The sequence below is a fragment of the Trachymyrmex cornetzi genome, unplaced genomic scaffold (genome assembly GCF_001594075.2).
Source record: "Trachymyrmex cornetzi isolate Tcor2-1 unplaced genomic scaffold, Tcor1.1 scaffold69, whole genome shotgun sequence".
NCBI classification, from domain to species: Eukaryota; Metazoa; Arthropoda; class Insecta; order Hymenoptera; family Formicidae; genus Trachymyrmex; species Trachymyrmex cornetzi.
Window position 1 is genome coordinate 196,789 of NW_017300014.1, and position 25,049 is coordinate 221,837.

Sequence of the window (25,049 nt, forward strand, 5' to 3'; positions counted from 1 at the left end):
ACCGGGAATCCACCGCAAGCACTGAGCCGACAGTATATACGTAAGCTTTCGAGCTTGCACGGCTGATGGCGCGATGCAGATCGAGTTCGATGGTTGGGAACGCGAGAGCGCGAAACGATTGCAGGAGGGAAAGGAGAGTCGGTTCGGGCAGAAGATCAAGAAAAGAAGGAGGAGGAATAGAGTATAGCGACGAAGTAGCTAAACCAGAAATAACTAATAAGACATTCACTCTGAGACGGGCGGCCAGCCGGCCCGGACGAACGCGGTGCGTCTGAGTAAACTTCGTCATCGGCAACCTCATCATCCACACCATATACGATAAACGTCACACTACTTAGAGCGAAACGGTGGAAAGTAAGGCCGGAAGAAGTAGAGGGAGGGTGAAAGAAACAAACGGAAAAGCAAGCGAGGGCGTATCGTGCTATATATATATAGTGCTGTAAAAAGAAAGTGTGTCGTCAGAGAAAAAGTTCCACGTGATATCGTCGATTAAGTGCAAATCGATTAAGTGCATCATCGAGATATCGCAATTTACGAAAATTGCCTCTAAAAGATCTCCATTCGTTCCGGTCTTCTTCCTTTTCTTATGGACCACGAGAGAGAGGGGGGAGGGAGGGAGAGAGAGAGAGAGAGATAGACATCGTCGTCGCTGCCGTCGCCGTCTAATTTTAAGTGTTAGATAATGCACACCCGGTGTGCACCGGTGTGTGCTCGGATACTAAAACGGTATCGTTGTGCACGCACGCGCGCGAACGCGCTAGATCTCGACGATGGTGATGGCACGCTGGACCGCTCGTACGGAATTGCATGCGCGTTTCTCTATGTCCACTCTGTTTCAAGCCGATCCTTCTCAATCTCTTTACGGCCTTTTCTGAAGTAAATAAGTTAACACGCGAGACTCTCTTCGGTCCCCGTAGCCCATTGAATCTGTCTCCGCTCGAATTTTTCGCCACGCTTCTTCCTGTCTTGCTGATTTCGCTTCTCGTCCGCTTGTCTTTGGTTCAACGTGTTCTTTCGTGTGATTTTTGCTTCTACCGCCTCCTATCCTTTCGCTCTTTTATACATTTATCTTCTTTAACCCGAACCCCCTGCCTTGAGACATCTTACTTTAGTTCTTTTTGCTATTCCCGATGCGAATTCTCTACGTGAATCTTTCACGATTTTTAGAATTCTGGTTTCATTAAAAGCGTTTTCATCGTTAGTTAGCACCTTGACTTCGCAGTTTCATTTCTGGTTGCTAATTTTGCAACCTGGTTGTAGCTTCTCATCAAAGTATTCGCTCTTTCTCATTCTATCTCTTTCTTGCTATTTCACAAAAGGACTCTTCATTTCGCCCTTTCTTTCACCAGGGATCTTACCGTTTTCACTTAAACATTTCATTCCATTTTGATTATTTCGCTTGAAATCCGTACTTTTTCGTTAACGACTTGTTACTATCTGCCTCCTTCTCCTCATTTTCATTATTATTATATTTTGCCTTATTTGCCTTCTTCTGATTTCTCTTTTAGCCTTACAAGTATCGTTCGCACAATATTTGCACTTATTGTTACACTGACTTTTTTGCTTTTTATTATAGCAGACTATCTTTTCATCCCTTAGTTTTCTTTATTCTTCTTTTCTTTTTCTTTTTTTTTTGTAATTTACGTTTCGTCCTATTTACGAATATATTCAGTTTACTTCATGAAGAAGGGAGCGAGGATTCTTATTAACTTGGCTTCTCCAACTCCCATTCTATATATCTCTCCGTTTCTTCTCCCATTTCTTCTTTAACTCATCTACTCTAACCGATTTCTACACATTTATAAATTTCCGGACACTCAGAATAAAGTTAAATATATTCTTGCATAATTTTTTATTTTAATTAAAAATCATTTTTTAACTGTAAAATAACAAAAATGTGTATATTACGATTTACTATGTTGCCTGGAAAACTTGAACTTATTTCATCAAAAAATCTCCTTGAGTAATAAATTAGGTTGTTTTCCAAATGTTTTCCAGAGATAGTCACTGGATTTTTATGCTACTAATAGCATTTAGAATGGAAAACGTTGAAAATATTTTTAATATCTATATTAAATTCCAGTTTATTTATAATACAAAATAAAATAATATATAAAATAACATTAGTTTTACGTATGGATTACCTTTATTTCAAAAAAGTAAAATCTATTCTCGGATTGAATACAAAATTTGAGATACATTATTAATAAATGAATGCAAACTGTATCATAATTCTGTGTAATAAGTATCTTCAAAGTGTCTAAAAAAAATGTTATTAAATATGCTTAAAAAATTAATTAATGGAATGCTCAAAATATGTAGGGCGATAATAAAAGCAAAAAGAGAATTTTTTATTTTAAAAAAATTGCAAGTTTTCAAAGCAATTCGTAACACAGATGTTTTTACCGTTTTATAATATTAAAAAGGATCGAATTATTATCGTTTTTTATGTTGTCAGAATGAAAAGAATTACGCAAAAGTGTATATTTTATTTTAAATCAAATAAATAACGAAGAGTCAAAGTACAGTCAAAGCTATATTTTAGTGCTTGTTAATATTATATGTAAATTTTAAATGTGTCTTATTTTATTTTTGAAAGTTGTTCGGAAATACTATTTCATATTTATTTAATTAAATCAGTCATTGACATTTTATGCGATAGCGATAAATATAATTTAAATACAATTTAAATTATAATACAATTGATATAATATATTCGTTTTTCTCTCTCCTTTTTCTCTTTTTCATTCTCCTCTGTCGTTACTATCTTTTCTATCTCCTCTTATCTCTCGCGCTTCTTCATTACGGTTCTCTGGGCTTTTTTGCACCTACATACTCAATCTGCATTCCCCTAATGCTGCTGTTTAAAGGCTCCCTATCTATCTCGCTCTGCATCTCTTGCTCGTATCATTTTCTCTTCAACTCATCCGTCCCTGTACCGATTTCGCTACCTCATTTCTGTTTCGCTTCCATGTCTTTCTTCATCTCTTTCTTGTCTCTCTCTCACTTTCTCGATCCATCCTTTCCCTTCCGCCACTTTGCTCTTCCGTCTCTCTGTTCTCCATCTCCGTCTGTCTCCGCGTGCTCTAATATGGCCACCCGGTGTCCAATTACTCGCCTCAGTTCTCGCTGCAGTTTTTCCGCCATCGTATATCTGCCGATGGCCGCGATGGAGAAAAGGTCCTCATCAACACCGGACGACATTCTATTTTTCGTTTTTTCTTTCACGATCGCCTATTCATCTTTATTCATCGACCAGTGATCGTGTCTCGCACCGTGATGGTGCTCTCATGTCTCTTGTTGCGAACGGCAATGTTCGATCTCTGATGTAAATTGGGAAACTATACAGCATCGCCGTAAAACGGAACGGAAAAGTGATTAAAATATTGTCGAACGTAGAGATTGATAGAAACGCAAGTCGTACGATACCGCGAGGGAATGCGTTGTCTGTCTCTTCTCCGTTTCTCGCTGACGAATCTAATTTGGCCGATAATCGACATGATTCCCCAAGCATACGATTCCGTTGGCTCGAGTCCAGAAAGCATCGAAGGAACGATCGCGACTCGTGAACCCGAGATATTTTGCTACTTTCTGTAGGAAGTGACTCTTGTAATAACGAAAGATTTATAAAGCTTAGACAGTTGTTTTACGGAGACTAAAATCTCGAAATTTTTTATTGATGAAGTCAATTTTGTGAATTTTATAAATGTGCTCTAATGATTTTCCGTCAAACGGTATAACATTAATTCGAAATTTGTTAGACAACCTATCATTAACATTTCATGCGATATCTAAATACAATTTAAATAAATACAGTTTAAATAAATATAATTAAAATAAAATCTAAATAAACACAATTTCGTGTCTGTTTAACTAATCTCTCGTTGACATTCCATGAAATAGCGATAAATACATTTTAAATTAATACAATTTAAATAAATATAATTTAAGTAAAATTTAAATAAATGCAATTTCATGCTTCGGTACTTTACAATCGCCAATATAAAAATCGTGAATTTTATGATTGCCTCCGTCTGAAAAATCGAGCGGCTGAATTGGGAGAGATAATTTGACAAACAATGTGATATGAATATTTCCGAACGAATGTCGCATCATTTCGCGGAATTCAACGAATGACGCCGTTTTTTATTACGAATTGCGAAAAGCTACGGCGCAAAAATACGGGTTGTGCGTTTATTTAAAAATTGGCTTCATAGCCAATCGCGCCGGACACAAAGCGGTACGCCGGCGTATGTGCGGGACCAGTGTGTCTGATTCAACGTTGACCGCTTTCACTGTGATATCCCCGCGCCGCACTCTGTTTATCGTCATTCGAGACCGAAATCACTTTTTTAATCGAATTGGTGAAAAAAAGTTTTACTACCGCTAGAATTATCACCGCAACGATGTAACATTGGGATACGAGCATGAAGCGGAATGTAAATTACGAGTATGTCTCTCTCTCTCTCGCGACATTTGCAGAGTCTCAACACCTCGGAGCGCCATTACGTTAATTAGAACCATCGTGCAACGTCGCCATTGCGTTGTATGTCCAGATTATTTTTTTCTCGCTTCGATGCTGGCAATGTTCGTCCACTAATCACGTAGAGTCCTATACGACAGTTGTCCTGTAACGCGGCCAAAATACGATTTACTTTTACCGGACGATGCGAACGCCAGCCGCGTCGTCGAATATCTACGTCGATCGCTTCCCTCGCATGACAGTGCGCTTAAATTTACACGACACACTCATACATCATATGTACATACATGACACTCGCGATGACGATTTACGTGGGCAAACGAAAATTCTCGATTTTCCAAAATTCTTCGCGCCGTCCTCGCACACAGTCATGTCACGTCGCGTCGCGTGTTGGAGCTGTAGTTTAACGACAGCGGATCTCTGGTTTTTAGCTGTTACAGCGCTGGATTTCGGTGACCAGAAATAACAACTTGGGGACCACTAGAGAGGGCCCCCAACCGAGGAAGACCGCCGAAAGGCGGTCACCAAATCAAGTAAGAGCTTCGATAACAAATGCGCGAATTGTGTGTGATTTTGTTTTTAAAAATTCACCATATTTCGAATACTTTATTCAACGGTATTAAAATTGGAGAGAAAATAATTCGAATTTTTTTTGTCAAAAATGTTAAAATAAAATGCTTAGTTTTAATTAAAATAATTACTATTTGAATCTACTACTTTCTGACGTCTTTCTAGCAAAAGTTAAATTCCGCAACAATAAAAGACCCCTGCTTTTTGACGACAAAGAAGTTATCGACCCAACTCTTTGGTTTCGGCTGCATTTCGGAAGCTTTCCGTTCAGGCCGTGCTGCATTGAACGAACTAAGTGATGATCCAATGTCTGAGTACTAAGGGTGCGAGAGAACTTTCTACTGCAAGTCCATCAGGGTTCCCACAGTGCATGAAGCGATATGAAGTCGAGCGTTGTCATGCTGCAAGATGATCTTCAATCGTTTTGAGCGATAGAACACGCCAAACACTGCACAAGTCTACAACCAACAATTGCACCATTTGGAAGTAGCATTGTTCGATAAACACCCGCAATATTGCTATGATTGGACTTTTATCTCCGCGACATCCAACTTTTGCCAGAAAAATGACAGAAAATAGTAGATTCGAACGATAATTACCTTAATTGAAGATAATATTTTAAGCATTTTATTTTAATAACAATTTTTACAAGAAAACTCGAATTACTTTATTCCCTATGTAATATTAACGTTGAATAATGATAGTATTTAATTCTGACAAGTTCATTATACTTGCTATTATTTTGGAGATGAGTACTTCATTACAACGTGATTGTTATACAGCACATACACTTATGCATTACAGCAACTGCAATAATGACTTATTCATTTATTACCGATTTAGCATATGATAAATTAGTAATCAAGTTTTCTCGGTGACCTATTAGCGCGAACTTTGAATAATGGTTCCAACTAATCCCTGATGTTGTAAAAATAATTACTGTAGTAACACGGGGGTATTAACGAGTTTTATAATGATCTTGTTAGTGAACTTTTAGTACGTGTCGGATAATCTCTCTGTCAAATCTACCTGCTCATTAAAAGTACCAAAATTTCGCGGGAGTAATAATCACATTATCATCCACTGATGTGAGTTGATAAGAAAAAGTCAGCGAACAAATGAATATGTACTAATCAATCTTCGTCGTACAGCGGCTTATGATCTCATTGCTGGAGGGTTGATTCCCGTAGGTCTTTTTTCCTCTTCGTTTCTACGTTTTGATCCACAGCTTTGTTTCAACCGAACTTTTATGTCGTAAAACTGACGTGGAATAATTATATTTATTGGAAGGATGATAGCACGTTTCGATTTGTTAAGTAAAAATCTGACACACTAACGGAACGATTAAAAGCCCCGGGAAAAAGCCCTTTGTCGGGGCTTACGTTAAAATATAATGAAACATCCCATTAAATTGCATTGCATTGCGTACATGAGAATTATGAAACCTTTACTGTTGTAAGGCAAAAATGAAATATTAATCACGAAATTGTGTACCGTAAATTACAAGGTAAATAAGTTAATTTGCTAATATTTTACAAAAAGTAAAATAAAGAATTATTTTATTATAAACGAAATATAAATTTGTCAAGATAATAAGATACATTTTCTCAACATCCTTTTGTAATAAACTTTTTGCGCCATGACGTTTCTATATGTCAAAAAAGAAAAAACTAAAACTAAATTAGAATAAAACATTTATTTATAAAAAATATTTGTATCTTTTATATATTTTTTTAAATATCTTTTATATAAATAAATTTTTTATTTCGATTCAATTTTTTAACTATCTTTTTTATCTGTAATATCTTTTTTGACATATAGGAACGTTATGGCATAAGAAAGTTTATTGCGATACGAAAGCATGTCGAAAAATTAGTCACGTCAATACTCTGCGTCTGTCCTATAAATGTTTCGCAGATAAAGCGTCCGAGACAGCTATAAGTTGGGTCGATATTTTACAAAAATGGGTACAAGGTATGATTTATCGGTTTTAGAGTAGCGCGGTATGTAACGCCTGATATCGCATTGTAGTTAGTTATCACAGACTGCGGTCGAGTTATCGTAAAAAGTCATTGGCAAAATCACAGAACTGCCAAGTGAAAAATGGGTCTTCATTTGTACAGGTGGATCTACATTTATGTTCATTTTCTCTGGTACGTACAAGAAATCCATTTTTCTTGTGATTTTGAGATCGAGAACCGTTCGCCACAAATGAGTCTCATTCTTCTTTGTCCGAAGTGAATTTATCAATCGTTTTTTGTATCGAACAGACGTTGTCACAATTTCGTGATTTTCGTATTACATATTGTTTTATTATACTTATCTGTATTCATTGAAAATTTTGGCCTTTATATTTATTTTACATGAATAAATGCATCATGCATTTTGTATAAATAAATTAGTAAAATAAACATATAAATTGACTTTAAAAACATAGAATAATTTTGATAACAATGTTAACAAAAATATAAAATAATAAAAATATAGAATAACTTAAAAAAGACACTCGTTGAAAATGAAAGACTATAACATTTTAAAATTTAACAATTTTTTATTATTAATTTGTATTACATAAATTGTTAACTTAATTATTCAAATTATATTAACATTGTAATAGAGGAAAGTCGTCAATACTGACATAGGTCTCCTAAAGCGACATCCCCTTATTTCTCAGAAACTAATTATTGCATTTTATTAATACTAATAAAATAATCTGTTTAGCTAATTGGAAAAGTAAAGACTCATATAATTCGTATATTTGTAGCTTTTTTCTATACCAAATCAGCTAAAAACGAATTCTACGAATGCGGAAATAAAATTCTTACGATTTGCTTTTGCAAATTGCGTAGTTTAAATAGCAGTGGCTGTATTATTGATAATATTACGTTATTTTAAATGCTTGTAGTTTCCTAAATCAGTTTTATTTGTATTATTTTTTCTCTTACTTTTTTCATAATACGATTTACTGTGTCAGTTTTGGAACTCATTTTGTCAAACGTTCATTTTTGCTAATTTTACGAAAAAATTAATTATTACCAAATTGCAAATAGTGTTATAAAAACTACTTATACTATCTGAGAGAAGACACTTTTTAGTTTATACTTATGTTTTTAAAGTTTTATTTTCTCCTTTTGTTTAAGAAATATTGTTTAAAAACAAAGTAATATGTCGGTATCGACGACTCTCCTCTATTTAATTTCAACGAAAGATGAAAGACTTTTCTCACTGTATTTGTGTGCACATATCCTTGTAACAGTTACATGACGTAAGTAACGAGCTTTAAATATGCTCTGTGTAAGGATTATAATAATACAACAGAAATAATATAGATGCGGAATTTATATAAATCCGATGATTCATTGATCCCACGCGGGATTATTCGGACGCGTTATTTACATTGCATGATGAATTCGTCTATAAAAGCGAATTCCATTCTGTCCCTAGGGTACCATTATAAAATATCCGCAATTAAAATTGTTCCTTGTTATCAAAGAAATTGAAAAATGTGATTATTTCGATATGTATGAATACATAACAATTTTCTACCTCAGAATTAATTAACAGGCCAGAAATATTTTGTATAATTTTATTTTATCCAAAATCAATGTATAACTAATACGACAAATAACTTCTCTTACAACACAAAGAATATTTCAAGCTGTTTACGTGTTAAAATGATGTCAACGTTTCGAAAAACTTCATTTTTCTGTTCGTTGCTTGGCTCGATCATTCGGATAATTGAATTCATTCAGAGAATATCACTAGACTTCCTTCAAGTTTTATACTTTATCATTTTCTGTGGAAATACTTCTTATTTTCTTTATGTCAAAAGTTATAGAGCATATTATAAAGTTTATAACATAGTTATTGGAATAAAAGCTTCAACGATGAATTTTAATAGGTTGTCTTTTTTTCTTTTACTGATCTTTTTGTATTATATATATTTAATGTTGAGTTTGTTTGATCGTAAATGATAAAGTTAAATGTATTGTTGTCGGCACTGAGGCAATGCTATGTCGAAGTATATATCGTTATATTTAGGGCATTACATTTACTGTGCACGTATACCGATGAATTTTGCTCGTTCGCGTCGCGCATCTTTTCGACCAAACAGCAAGCATTGTGTATTCGAGATGCACTTTCGGGATGTACGAAGACGATTGACCATGTAACAAGACGGTGAAATCAAGCAACGTTTAACTCGACCAGTCTTTCTGGAAATTAGATCACTTCACTACCAAACGACATGTGGATAAGCTGTAAGGGCGTTTCGTCCTTTTTTCTGCTCCTTTTCTTTTTTCCTCCCTTATTTTCTCTTTTCTAGTCTTGTCATTGTACGCGTTAGAACGTCGAAGATTCGTGTAGTAAAAATGGTAGAGAGTTGAAAGGGCGCATTGCGAACTAACGAGTTACAAAGTGTACCTAGAAACGTAGTAAATGTAGTACATTAAAGGACAGCAACTGTTTATATATATTCCAATCTCGTAAAAAATTTTCGATAATAAACACTGCATCATTAACGAGCGTAAATCCGAAAATGCAGAATTTTATCATTTATCGCGATAATTCATGCAAGAGATATTAATGACATTTTATTCGTCGAAATATACAACAATAAATCATAACGTTGACGTAAACAGCTGCAATGTTAAAACGTATTATATCATATTCTTCACAATATTGCAATATTACCGTTATGTATTATAATACAGGTAATATTACGTTGCAATATTACAATATCGCGCTCTGACCTTTTCCATCCGGTTCACGCATCCACGTGTATTACCGTTTAAGTGACCTGGAGCGTTTTGTGCGAAACGTTAGCGCGTTCAACGAAATTAGAAACGCCAGCCAGCGTTATAATTTTACAGTCTCGCCCTGCACAGTTGCACCATATCCGACCGGAGAATATAATTCTATGGTGCGAGCGTATGTAATGGTTAAGTATAAGTAGGTAACAGTAGCAGCCGAAATGTGCTGGAATTTATTATGAATCATGAACCACAGCGGCGTGGTTGCGGAAACCACGGTCGCATTTTCGGTGCGGTGTAATCCACTGTACTCCGCCGAGATTCGTCCGGTTTTCACCCGGGACTTTTATACGCAGTCTCTTACTTGATATTTCATCGTTGTCATTGCGTCCGCATAATGTCAGAATGATAAGTTCATCGCACAACGCGAAATCCGGGCCAGAATGTTTTAGATAAGACTCAAACGAACCAGATGGAAATTTATACAATAGTGTACTACGTCTTTGACTTCGAGAAAAAAACATGCACGCACTGCTATCCTTTCGCTGCTATAAAAATATTTTAACATTATGTTGAGAAATATTACTGTTTTACATCAATCATAATTTCTCTTTCTTAAAATAGTAATCTTAACAAAACATAATTTCTATTATACATAAGTATTCCGATTTCTATTGTATTCTTACTTTGAAGATCAATAATATAATTGTTGTATTATATAAATTAGTAATTAATGTTGTACATTGTACAATATTAAAAAACAATTTTATTGAGCTATAAATATCATCTTGCGATTTTCAATAACAATGTTTAAAATTTTATATATATAAAATATACAAAAAATTATTGAAATGTAAGCACTATTTTATCATTTTTGCGATTTTCAATAACAAAGTTTTAAATTAAAAAAGAATAAAATTGAAAATATTTTTATTAAAAATCGCCATGCAAAATGGTATTTATATGTCACTAAATTTATTATATTGAGCGGTTTTGTGTGTGTGTATAAAACAAATTAATTACTTGATTTATATTTTACACACACACACACACACACACAAAACTACTCAAAAGTTTCAGTAAAGTTTTTTACGTTTTTGCTAATGATTTTATTTCTTACTTAAAAAATATGAAATTATAATATAATACAGTCTCGTAATTTTTTTCGGTCACGGATATAGAGTCATGAATTGCCGAAAAATAATTATAAACGAAAGTAAATTTCTTAAATAAATTACGTATATCGGTTGAAAGAAATATTAATTTCAAATTTTGCGTTAGACACTCAATAAGCATTACGAGTTTGATTAAAACACTTGAATAACTTATTATTTATAGAATACTCTAATAGCTTTGCTTCTGTTCAAAATCCAAGGAAAGTAAGCTTGAAGAAGTAGAAAAATCTAAGAAAAAATTAATTTATTTTCCAATTTTAATGGAAATATGGAATAATTAATTAAAAGACACAATACATGCAGAGTATATTTATTTTTCATTCTTTATAATAAATTATTAAGAAATTTCCATAAATAAAGTATGTACTGGAACTTTTGAGCAGTAATGTATATACTGTATATACGTGTATCTATATATGCGCATTCTAATCTGGAAAGGGTTAAAGACACAAATGATGCTTCTCATTCACATGCCTTCTATATACTGTCGTTGCTATCAACTTCCCATGCAAACGAGATGGCTCAAAGACTGAGGAGGCAAGGATATAAATTCGTGATATAAGCATATCCCAATATCGATTTCTGAAAGCAGATTCTTCGAACTTTGTTTTAGAATCTAGCAAGAGAGCTTAACCGCGTAATACCACGAGCTGATTTTCGCATTAAACTGGATATCGGCTTTCAACTCTCGCATGATCGTTTTTTTGAAAAGATTCTATTTTTTTATTTTTTAAGTTTTAAAATATTCTTAACAATAAATATTATTTTTTTTATTATATAATATAAATACTAAATATACGTTCTCTAACTCCGATTCTCTCTTTTATACTTTTAATAATCTGATTGTCAGAAAAACAAGTTGATGTGTATTTTCTTAAGTACTTCACTTTAACCCTAGAACGTTATCGACACATAAACTTTATGTATAAGTGAACGGCTAGGTTATTGAGCACTAAGCTACATCTTCAATGGTTATTAGGAGATCCAATCTGCCATGCTAAAAGCTAGGACAAGCAAAAATAGGCTTTTAAAAATGTCTGTTTTATATATCAGTTTAGACTCTCTGGTAGTCAGTATTATAAGAACAGAGAATATGATAAGTAATTTTCAATTTTTAAACAATTTTATGTTATATATTTTATTTAAGTATCACGAGAAATCGGACTACAAATCATTTCAAAATTAAATTTGATATGCTCTTATATGCTTTCTTTTCTTTTTAAATTAATAATTACGTTATTTGTGTTACAATTCCAGATTATACATATTTTGTTAAAAGTATAAAATGTATGTTACATTAATTAAGAATGGTCTATTTCCTTGTACGCAAAGTTTACGTGTCAATTTACGTATCAATACTATTACGTATCACTTTAATATCGATAGTGTTCTATAAAGGTTAACAGCGGTTTTCTTAATGCGATCAACTCACGGATCAAACCACAGTAAATGAAATAGATCCATTTATGGTCCTCCTGATAATTGTCGTTCTCTAATGCTTTTACGAGTATGTGCCCTTCTGACGAATCGTTATGGATCACCTTGTCGCCTTTGTTCATGATTGAATCTGCATGTATAAACGGATGAATTGTAATAGCGGACTAATATCGTTGAATTATGACAAATGGTCGATGCGTTTGTTCCGTCCATGCAGTTAATAGGATTTTTTATGATATCTGATGATAGATATCTGAAATATTTAGAATATGATTGACATGAAGAGACGGATGAGGCAAAAGTAAAATCCGCGGCTTAACTCTTTGCGTATATATCAGCAATAAACTCTATCAGCAACACAGTCGAGAATTTCAGCTTTTAATGACCGTTTTCCGGACATCCGATAAATCGCTTAAGCGTATATACAAAAACTAACACTAAAAATAAATCTTGAAGATAAATCAATCGTTGAAAGCTATATCGTTTGTAACTAATTTAAGTTTACGTTTTTCTCCGAGTGCATATACACACATTCTTACACGTAAGAATGCAATAAATATTTGAGGAAAAACGGAAGCAAGTTATTGTATAATCTAGAAAATAAGAATAATAGAAATTAATCCAGTATACTTATTTGATATAGATGGAAAAGAATAAATAAAAAGTTAAAATTTCTTATTTATACCTCTTAATTAAAGAAAAACGTTCTGAGTGTCTTTTACTGCCACGAGCTACAAACTACACTTACAAAATATATGAGCCTTCCGAATGTGTTTTTTATGCGAGGAAACCTATATACAAGTGGAATTCGCACGTATTTCTTTTTTTATGATATCGTCGACAGCGGAGATTGATGCTTCTTGACTCAAATTGCGCTTTATGGTGAAATAAAATGTGATGCAAGTGATATTTGAATCGAAAAGGTCAAAGAGTTTTACGACTTTAAAATGATTTTTTTTTAAATTTTAAGTCTTTAAAAGATCAATTTAGCGTTAAGGTATTTCTTACGAAGAAAGAGTTTTTCATAAGGCAGAAATTTCATTCATGTGTGCGAGAAACAATCTAATCCGCGAACGCAATATTCGTCATGTTAGTACAGCAGATTCTTCCGGAGAATGGCGTGAAACACGACAGCAAAGAGCAATCTTATTACAGTTTCCGCAATATACCATTATTGCAGAAATTCAAATCGTCCGGAAGCATAATTGCATTAATTGCCGGGCAAAGGACCGTCATTTTAAGCTGGGCTTTGGCTTTACGCCTAACAATACATAGAATAACTCGCGGTCTTGTGACAAAAGTGACATGTTTGCAAATTGAAACAAAGCAATGGGAATAAGGGGATAATAATGGAATAAAGGGATTACAATGGAATATCCTCACGTGGATAATAGATTAATACACGACTACACGGCGACTTGGTGCAATCGCAAACGAGGAGTTTCTCGTTAAATTTCCCTATTTTCATTTTCGGTTTCTCTCATTGCAGACTAAACGAGACATTATATCATCGCCGTACCCGTCACAAACTCTTCAAGTGCATGGCGTTGGATGCAATCGACGTTTCCGATAATACAATTCTTCTCGCAAATAAGAATGCTGTGACACAACAACCGCGATGCTATCGCACCTAGCGTATAAAGTGTCGTACCTGCTTCCCGCTAGGATATTTCTCTCTAATCTCCGTACCTCTACCTTCACCTCCCACGAGGCACTCGATCTGAACAATAAGATTCGCACCACCGTTCGTTCTTCTCTTAGCTTTTCCATGCAAATGGTAAAGAGACTATTCACACCAGACGAAGACGAGATCTCGCCCCGCTTGTCACATCACGCATTTTATTTTTCCCGTTATTCTTTCAAAGCAACTTCGCCGTCTCCTGTTTGCACTACAGTTTCATAAAAGTGCATGGAAGGATAATAAAACCGTGCCGCTAGACGAGCATGTCTTTTCTGCATCTATCGACGATCAAAATTCAAGCTTTATAACCTTCTTGCCGGAGTTGTTCTGTAAGTCAAGTGGAAGTTATTGAATCGAATAGAGAAAATCATCGTATGATTATCTAACATTTGCATGATAAATATTTATTTATAAATATTTGTACGATTATTTGCTAGACGATTTGTGTTGCGACAGTTATTTAACCCTATTGGATGATATCGCTGTTGAGTGTTACAGTATTGCTATCGATAATTTTACGTACAAGGAAATAGATTATTTTTAATCAATGCATCACAAGTTTTGTATACATTTGACACTTTTAATAACAAAATATTTACAAGATTTGATTTACAAGATTTAGATTTTTATATAAACACAAATATCTTAATTATTAAATGGAAAAGAAAGAATGTAAGCATTCTATCAAATTCAATCTTTAAATAATATGGAGTATGTCCAACTGCTGTATGTGTATCTTCTTATAACACTGAAATAAAATAGAGAGAGAGAGAGAGAGAGAGAGAAAATAACACAAAATAATAATACAAAACTGCTTAAAAATTCAAATCTCACTCTCTGTTGTAATACTGACCATTAGGAGGTCTCTCTAACGGATAGAATTTTTAAAAGCTTGCCTCTATTTGTTCTAGCTTTTAATATAACTGATTGGACATCCTAATAATCACTGAAGATATAGACATAGTTTACCATTCAATGATTTCGCTTACTTGTACATAAAACTTATGTATCGATAGCATTTTAGGATTAAGTAAACGATTTGGCCTAACAATTTTCCTACCTTATCTCATTTTGTTGTGAATTTTACGGAAAATCATGAGATTGTGAGTTCACCTCTAAGAGCGTTCCGCAATGAAAAATAATAGGGTCGTTATTGTATGCAAATTTTGAGAATGCCTTTGCATAAGAGTGTTGTTCAATTAGATACGTGTAATGGCGGTCATGCAAGAAAATTGCGACTTTACGCCGAACTGTCCCGAAGTACTCTCTTACGTAGCTTGCTTATGCATTATGTAAATTTCATCGTAAGAGGTTTAACACTGTTCGAGATCTCACATTAATGATAATGCCGGCCATTAGAGCTTTACTACTTGTCCGTGACTTAACGGGAAGTGGACAGAAATCAATCGTTCATAAGTGCGCCTTAAAAGGGTATAAGGTGTGGTTGGCAGTTGACGATATATCAGATTGTTCTACTTTTGTTCTACAATTTTCTTTTATAGCAAAATATACCCTGTAACATTTGTACAAGACGACAATTTATAAACTTTATAATCTTCTCGATATTTATGACGCCATAATTATTTTTTAAATATAAAATCCACGACAACTGTTGGCGAACGTTATAATCGCTTATAACGATAGCATCATATAGTAGATTGCTATTTTTCAGTCTAGAAATAATTACGGCGTAATTGTATTTGCCGAGAAACATTGATACTTGAAACAACTGGAGAGCCCACGTTTTAATTTACTATTTATTGTAAGCTATCTGTTCGCAACAACGATATATTGCCAGAGCGGTTTGAACCTTATAATCGATATACTCCACGTCCATTATCAAATCTCTCGCAATAACGATATAAGCACGCACACATATACACACACGTATACATACACGCTCTTGCACACACGTATTTGTAAAGGCTTCTATCTATCTTCGTCCCCAACGAAATAAAGCCCGAGCTTCCAGGAATAAACAAAGAAAACTTTGGCCGTTATAACTTTGTACCATATAGTTGTAGAAAGAGAGAACGTATCCACTCGTAAGCGTTAAATGATCCAAAAAATGGTATACTTGGGTTTGTCGTCTTTCGCACAAAAGTTGGACTAGTTGGTCAAATGTTCCCCTTTTACGCAAATTTAACACATATAAAAGATTAAAGTGAAAGTAAAACGAGGGTGCTGAATACAGAGAGATATACCGTAAAGCCGCGGAAATCGATAACGCAACCGGAAACTTCCATCGTATCCACACCGTCTCGAAGAGGAGCCATAGGACTATGCCGAGGCGTTAATTATGATTAGCAATACTGGCCGGCTCGATTACGTCTTCATCGATCAGATATAATTACGGCACGTCCACGTATCTCGTTTCAAGCGCGTTGAAAACGCTTCCCGTCTTTCTTCTCGCAAATGCTTTCCGCTTTGAAACCTCGAAAGATATAGAGTACGTAAAAGGACTTTAAAGGGAGGCAGAAGAGGTATTTTACGCAATTTCTTACAGTTTTTAAGAAAGGAGGAAGTCATATAAATGCCACGATATTGCGATATTTTAGAGGCTGCACGTAACGGTTACTGATGAGACTTAAAAAGTTATCAATAGTTATCGTATTATCTGATTGGTAGGTAAGTCCAGACCTAGGAAATATCCTCGATGAGTTAACCACGGGTTTTCACGAGGCTTGCTTTCAAAGACGGTAGAGAGAAATCCAGTTTTATTTTCTATCCATTTATGGATGAAGATTTGTTACGCCACGGGGATCATGCTGGAGACTCTGTTGTAGTTTAATATCTAATTACCATCAAGCACGCGCTTTCGCGGGTGTTCTCTACGAATTGAGGTCGAGAGAGCACCTCGAAAAGTCGCTAACTACAAATTTAATCGAAATATATATATATATCTATACATATATTTCGCGTCGGCGTGCATATTTCAGCCGGATCTGCATTTCAAATCCCTGGATTTCTTTTTAACACGTCTTCCCGTGTATGTAATTCCGCGTGTCGTCGTATCTGTTGCGGTATTTGAGTTAGACGCATACTTAGAATATGCAAAGTGTTCAAAATTAACCGAGGTATGTATGGCGTCGGCCTCATTTTAAAGTCAGAACGCGTGACACAAACTCCCTGTTACGGCGAACGTACTTTAAGTTCTCTGCGTGTAACGATTTACGGTAAAAGTGCATGAACTCTCCGCAGGTATTTGCTCTTGTAATTTTGCAATAAATTATGTATTACTTATTAAATAAGCTAGTTTATTTCAGAATCGCGATTACATTAACAAGGAATATATTGCGAGTACTACGTTTACGGCAAAATCTCCACCGAAAGTGCATCAGCAATTAATATATTATTCACATTTGCATTTTGTAGTCTGTAAAAGAGCATCGTCAGAGGGATGAAATAATATTTGACTTAGGATAACGTGAGTGCTTTTTGTAACGCTGTATTTCTGATTTACAAGTAAAAGCTAACTAAGATTAATATTGTAAAGTATGCTGATTATCTCTTTGTTGGTTCGACATTATTCCAATTTCGTCAGTTCTTTATTGTTGGGCGTCATCCTGCACTTTCTCATTTGAATAAAACAGCAGCTATATAACGCTGACGGATTAATTGAAAAACTCCGGAATAATGTGGTTTGGGACCAAATATAAATCGGAAATTACGGCATATCTCTTCGGGAAGCTCTCAATAGAGAGGAAACTCTTAATGACGAAACGGTCGATGTACTATTTATACAATCGCAACGACAAATGTGAATAATCAAAACGGAAACATGCTGAAAGGCATTAATTAAAGACACTATTCGACCCGCAATGGATGCTTGAAAGCTTAAAAAGCGGCGATAAGTCTATGATTCATTTCTCTTTGCGATACAAACGAGCAAAACGTGAATAAATTATATTGCGAAAATAAAAAACCATAAATAATTTCCATGGAATGCAAAATTTCTATATTTCAGCGGTACCTAACACTAACACAATCACTGTGAGACACGCGGAGACGCATATTGAAAGATTTATTTCGCAGGTACTGCGAATATTAAAAGGAAGTCGAATTGTGTTTAGTATAAATTATATCACAAACACGCAAAAAAATATTTTACTCCAGCTAAAATTATAGCTGCTTTTTTTGTATCTGTGATAGAAAATTATATATTTTATACATAGAATTTATAACACAAATTTAAATTCTATCTCTGTTATCTATATGATTAGATGCAATACATATCCAAATCTCTAATACTTGCTAGAAATTTATCTATTTTAATTATTTTTCGTAGTTTCATTATAACTGCAAGATCATTTATTTTGAATGAAGATAAATTCCATGAAATGTAAAATTTCTACGTTTCAGCTAAAACTAACACAATCAGTGCGAGAAATGCGAGGACGCGTATTCAAAGATTTATTTTGTAGATACTGCAAATATTAAAAGAAAGTCGAATTATGTTTAGTATAAATTATGTCGCAGAAATAAATTCCGTGGGATATAAAATTTCTATGTGTTTCAGCAATAAAACTAACACACTCACAATCACTGTGAGAAATATGGGAACACGTATTGAAAGATTTATTTTGTAGGCACTGCAAATATAAAAAAAAAAGTCGAATTAAGTTTAGCACCATCTATTTAATTTCCGGTTGTAAAAATGTACAATGAATTGACAATAATAATGACAGCAGTAAAGAACGATCGAATAAATCCACGCTTTTACTGTGTTTTTAAAATGTAGTGCGTAATTCCACTTTATACCTGTACTTCATGATTATAGAATAGAGCGGGATTTTTTCATCCGTTTCTTGCGACAATGTTTATGTTTCTGAATAGCACATATTGAACATTTGAAGATCACGCTTGTACACTTGAGAATTTGTTTGTGTAATCACGTTATAGTTGTAAGCACGTCGTCGCAAAGAGATATTATTTCTTGTCGTGAACTTTTATATCACTTTAAAGTTTAAATTGACAGAATAGCTCTGCCCTACCATATGTATTTTTATATTTTATTTGATTCCATTTCACAGAACTAATACAGAGTTACCAAAAGCCACTTTATATCCGTGAGCTCAAGTAATGAGATCTCAAAAATTTTAAACGGGCCTTTGTTACGCTCTCAGAATTAATTAAATTCATTCAGTTTCCTTATGTCCCACACGTGCAGTAGACGGAAGCAGAGGTGCAATAATATAACACCCTTAATATAACCGTTCGTTCTCTAACTATATTTCGTATTTAGTATCGCGAGAAGAAGACAAAGAAACAATTAGTACTACATTGTTAACTTGTTTAACTGTTTCATTTTCTTAAGCATTAAATAACAACAACACAGTAATGATAACAAGAATTTACTCCAATTTTATAAAATTGCGTATGTCAATTATTCTAATGTGCTTAATTATTCTGTATGCGAAAATAAAGTACCGTTGCGCTAAAGCGTGAGACATAGTTTCCTCGCGATGATAATCAAGCGCATTTTCCGAGGGAAAAGTCTGCGGTTTTTTTATTCTGCGTGCAAGTACTATATACGGAACAAAGCCGTCCTGTCTTAACGGACGAAAGCTGAAATTAGGTCTTTTTTTCGACCGTTCCGCATAGCACCGCGTGACTGATCCCGTACCTCCGGCAAATGAGAGTAGCCGCATGGCCGACAACTTAATGAAAGCGGATAATTGGAAAAAAATCCGAATGTCGGTTTAACGCCGAATTAACGCAGAAAAAAAAGAGGAAGGAAATGTCTCTACCCACGTTAATTAAACGCAACTGACCAATTTGACTCGTGGCGAAGTATTATCGTGTTTCAGCTTTTATTAATCGCCTAAAAATCGGGTCAGTGAGCTCGCACGCGCTTTCATGATTTTTCAGATATCATCCGCTATAAATATAGACGATTAGATTAATATCTGTTAAATTGCAAGTTTCTTTCTCGCCGTCGCGGCTTTCAACAAATACACGTCGATCGAGCTGAACTGGATGACGGAGTTGGCTGTAATGAAATATCGAATTGTGCTGACGAAGGCCGTTAATGCGATTCGAAATTGAGGAGCGCTCAAGTGCAACCTAAATGCGAACCGACAGAACGTTGTTATAAATTGTAATACAGCTATGATGCAGCGAGCTGCCGTTAATATATTCCCCGATACAATCGTTTCTGTGGTGGCTAAACGTGCGTCTTAACTCCCTTTAAAGAGAGTTTCTACTATCAGATAGAACCTAAACATAAGACATTAATCGCGAAAATGAATATGGTTTTAACTGGGTTAATGGTAGATTGATTATAATTCTTGATAAAATACCTTTTGTGCCGTTATATTGCGTAACAACATTACGTATTCTTTAATTGTTACTTTGCGCGTACAATTAGAATGATTGGATAAGTTGGGAGGTCGTAATATTACTCGTAGCTCGCAAATTCGCGAACGCATTTTTAACTGTGGAAATGGAAAAGAGATTGGACATAACTCTCGACAACCCGGATTCTTGCTATAACAATGTTGCTTAACAGCACGATGTTCTTAATTTCCTCTTTGAATTCGGATGGAAAGAGAGCAGATAAAAAGCAGAACGAAACGAGTTAGGAATGCGAGCGATATATCTTACGCAAACTCAGAAGAATAGCAGATCTCTCACGCAAATTAATTTACGTGCCAAAACCGAGCGGTAACGGAAGGAATTGCGGGGGGAAAAAATGCGGACGGTGCGATAACTCAGCTTTCAACCTAATAACAAGAATAAGCGAAAAGTGAGAATAATGGTAACGTCGCGCGAAACTTCGCCTCGAAGAGTTCGTTTTTAAAGAATGTCCGCTATTATTGAACATCGACAACTTGAAATTCGCACAATGGTCTAGGTCAAATTCTGCACAATACTTTCGATATACCGTGCATTCTTCCTTATCGAATTTTTATCGGTCATGCGTATTGCGTATCGTGGCGGAAATTCGGACATATAAATTGAACTATTCGTCATATTCTACTTATCCATTTGTTAATCCAATTCGATAATCGACAATAATATTTCACGTTTAATGAACGGTAATGATTATACAATTCAATTTATACTACTATATATGACAAGACATTTTTCGGAAATACGTTTTGAAATATAGAAAACTTTGAATCTTTTTCAAACAAATTTATTTAAAGAGTTTTCCGTAAAAATCAAATAAATCTATTTTTATAAATATCTGAGTTATAGCGCCAATTTGTTTCCTATCAGTAGCATAGCGTGAGTAATTTTGTTTCGGTAAGAATCAAATAAAAAACGAGAAATATAACAATTTAACATTGTAAATATACTTTTGTTAAGAGAAATTTGTAAAATTTTATAAATAATAACTGAAAAAGTTGTATACTTTAAAAAGATTTTACGCTATAAATAACATTTTCTTATTTACTTTATTAATGTTATAAAAAAAAGGTAAATATAAAATATTATATAATAAGATAAACACAGATAGAAAATATAAATTTTTTGAAAGAATCAAACTAGTTCAGAGGTTTTTTATCTTTTTCTAAATGTTCTCAAAATATTAATCAAAATCTAAAACTTTGTTCTTCTATCTACCATATTTTTACAATAAACGGTTTAAAGATAAAAAGTTTTTGTTCATTGAAAATTTAAAGTCTTCTTGTTGGACCTTTTTCGTCTTTGACCTAAAGAACCCTTCATTTGTATATTCTTTTAATTATATCATTTATGCAAAATGTTTAATCTCGACTAACCAATTTACAAGAGAGAAATGATATATCGAAGTGCAGCGGTAATCCTGTTCCACTAATTCGCTTTACGCTAAAATCGTAAACTGCTTATACTCTTTCAAACAGATCCATTCTCTATACAAATGCGGCGGGAGATCTAATGGTTGATTAAGCGTAACGTTCGTACACAACAAATCGATCATCGGCCTGGTTAATACCAGAGTTAACAATTGTGATGATCTTATTAATTAACAGTGACGTTCCATGATTGCGAGTTTAACGCTACGTCAAATCAAGCACCGTCCATTATTATTAACATGTTAAATCGTAGATTCAATAGCGAGCGATTTCGCATGCTCGCGGATGCTGCGGTATTCGCCGAGCTATTTAACGTCGAAAATGAAATAGCGATTTTTCTCGACATCCTAACTCAGGGCTTTTTGTCTCCAGATCTAAACGAGAAATCTATCTATGACATTTCATACGGTGAAAATTATTCTGTAGAGGCAAAAGGGCTCTTATTACATTTTTTCTTTACTATTTTATGTGTTATATATTCCGCGCACGAAGATTTACCGTCATCTGCATCTCGTATATCTGTATTCCGTTCGCATAGGGACACTTTCGATCCCGCAGACACACAATCAAATATTGAAACATCTTGGCCTTGCAAATAAATGATTAGTTTGTTCGAGCGGCAAAAGTAAATAATAAATCGGAAAAAAAGAGCGAAACGAATCTTATACATTATGTATCTTACGCTGTATAATACGGCGATTGGTTTCGAGTTGGTCGAATTGAAGTTACGCCGAGGAGATCCGCTATTATGGGGGAAGAGAAAACGTATGTTGTAATATTCCATTATTCAGTTTGTCGCCATTTTGAATTATTAAAAAACCATAGGGTATAATAAAATCGTGCACAGTCGCGAACAATTCACACGATAGAAAGATTTCCGGCATCAAGCAGGAACGCTCGGCAGCATTCCGGTATCATCGTATTTAATTAAACGCGATCGATCGGCTTATTTCCAGCGATTTGAATTCGAAAGACCATCATCCGGGCGCCTCTTCACAGTGTCTCATTTCCGTCGCGGTAATTAATTTATATTAATCAAGCCGTATAAAATTCTGCCCGCTTCCCATCGTCTCTCGCGCGTTCTACTCAACGCAATCCACGGCTTTTCAAACTTTTTAATCGGTTTCTACAAAGTTTCCTCCTTTCGATAACGCTGTTCTTTCCCGCTGGACCACCGCCGCAATAATATAACTTTATCCACGCATCCGCGCGGGAAACGGCGCTTGATTGTGAAACCACCGCACATCGTAACGGCGATGAGAATACCATTTCTCCCTTTATTTTTATTACGTTTTCTCTCGCGTTTTATCCTCTCTACGCTCAAAAATGCGGAAATGCGGAGATTCGAACTGTAAGTCATATTGGATACTTAATAATCTCCTTTATACTTAAAATACATGGTTATTGCTCTTATTTCCTTTTGTTTTTGTGAAACACGTGTCTGAATTTTCATTCGTTTTATCTCTGTAGTTTTAAATTTTATATTTGTCAATAATGAGTTAAGAGGATTTATAAAATTTGAAAGAAAAGTATTGCTTTTAAAATCTTCGAAGAAACGAAATCTTTTATATTATTTTGCTTAAATATAAGTTTAACCGATTAATCAATGTAAGTACATCGGTTCCTTGATGAGAAATTTCTTTGATTACATCTGTTATATTTAATTATTTTTAAGAAATTGAATGTGCCTTTACAAAATAATTGTAGCATCGTTAATAAAGTTTTCTAAAGTCAGTTCTACAATGGAGCTCTCATATTTCTCAATTTGTTCGAAACTACAATCTCAATATTGTAAAGTGCAAGTCTTAAAAGATCAATTTGTATATTAGTTTCTTAATAAGAAATTTCTTCCATTATTATGTCTGTTATTATACCCAATTATTTTCAAGAAATTGAATGTGCTTTTACAAAATATATAATTGTATCATCGTTAGTAAAGTTTTCAAAAGTCAGACCTATAATGGAGCTCTTATATTTCTCGATTTGCTCACAATGATAGTCTCAATATTGTAAAGTGCAAGTCGAAAGGATCAATCTGTGTATCAGTTTCCTAATGAGAAATTTCTTCTATTATTATGTCTGTTATTATACTTCATTATTTTTAAGAAATTGAACGTGCTTTTACAAAATAGTTACAGAGCATCGTTAGTAAAGTTTCCAAAAGTCAGACCTACAATGAAGCTCTTATATTTTTCAATTTCCTCGAAACGACAATCTCAATATTGTAAAGTGCATCCTCGAGGTTATTATTATAATTAAATGTTAACTCTGGAATTGTGGAGGCGCGGCTTGACTTCTGACAAAATCTGTGCTTTACGATGGAGAATAATAAGAGCGTAGCAAACTAGACCAAAAGTTCCGCGGGAATCTAATTATTGGAGACGAGCCCGCAGTAAACACGAAGTACTTTAAGTACTCCATGCCACTAACACGGTACGCGTATTGCATGCTGAAAAACGAGACAATACGGATCATCGGGGTAATTAGGATCGGTACACCCGGGAGTTACTTGTTAAGAAAAACCGAAAGTTCTTTATTGAAATAAAACAAAGTTGCACAAAAACACTTTACGTCATTGGCAAGCAACGGGAAGCGCAAAATCGAGGCTTGATGAGAAAGTTAAGAGCAGCAGTAGAAGGAAGTAAAAAGTTTCCGATAAATCAACAATCTTCCGTGTTTATCATTCATCATTCTCCAACGGATTCTGGGTATACTGATTAAATGCTGATATAAAAATTACACTATAAAATAATATTTAACGTTAGACGATAATAAAATGAATGAAATGCTCAAAACCGCGTTTGTGCTACGTTCAAGATTGTATTGTTTGAAAAATAAATGTAAACAACTTTCGTCGCAATCTCATAAAGTCTCGGCCCGAGGATGTAACATGTAGGTCGGAAGATACTCTGGAGAAAATCTCACTGCGTCACAGCAGTAAGAAAGAAGATTTAGGGAGAGTGCAGGACTGGCGACAGAACTCGCCACGAGCGGCGAGTTTAAATGCGGAAGGACCAGAAAAACTTAGAGAATTGCCGAGCGGATTCATGATGAATATGAAACCGGAATGCGTTAAAAACTCCGTCGCCGCAACGTCATCCCTTGCGACTTTATCCCTTTTGATGAACGTGAATTTTTAACTTCATGTATCAGCACACTCCTCTAACT

At 34.5% G+C, this 25,049-nt stretch overlaps 1 protein-coding gene across 2 annotated transcripts in view; it reads left to right on the top strand.

Moving 5' to 3' along the window:
* Positions 1-213: 213 nt before the first annotated feature.
* Positions 214-25,049, top strand: part of tn (tripartite motif containing protein thin) — a 74,519-nt gene continuing 49,683 nt past the window's right edge. Inside the window, exons 1-2 of one of the 2 annotated variants that reach the window (XM_018517493.1) lie at positions 214-265; positions 4,915-5,016. The gene's annotated coding sequence lies outside the window, so the exon portion shown is untranslated. Of the gene's footprint in view, positions 266-289; positions 355-4,914; positions 5,017-25,049 lie in introns of those variants that run through there. The other variant, XM_018517494.1, reaches the window with a different exon arrangement.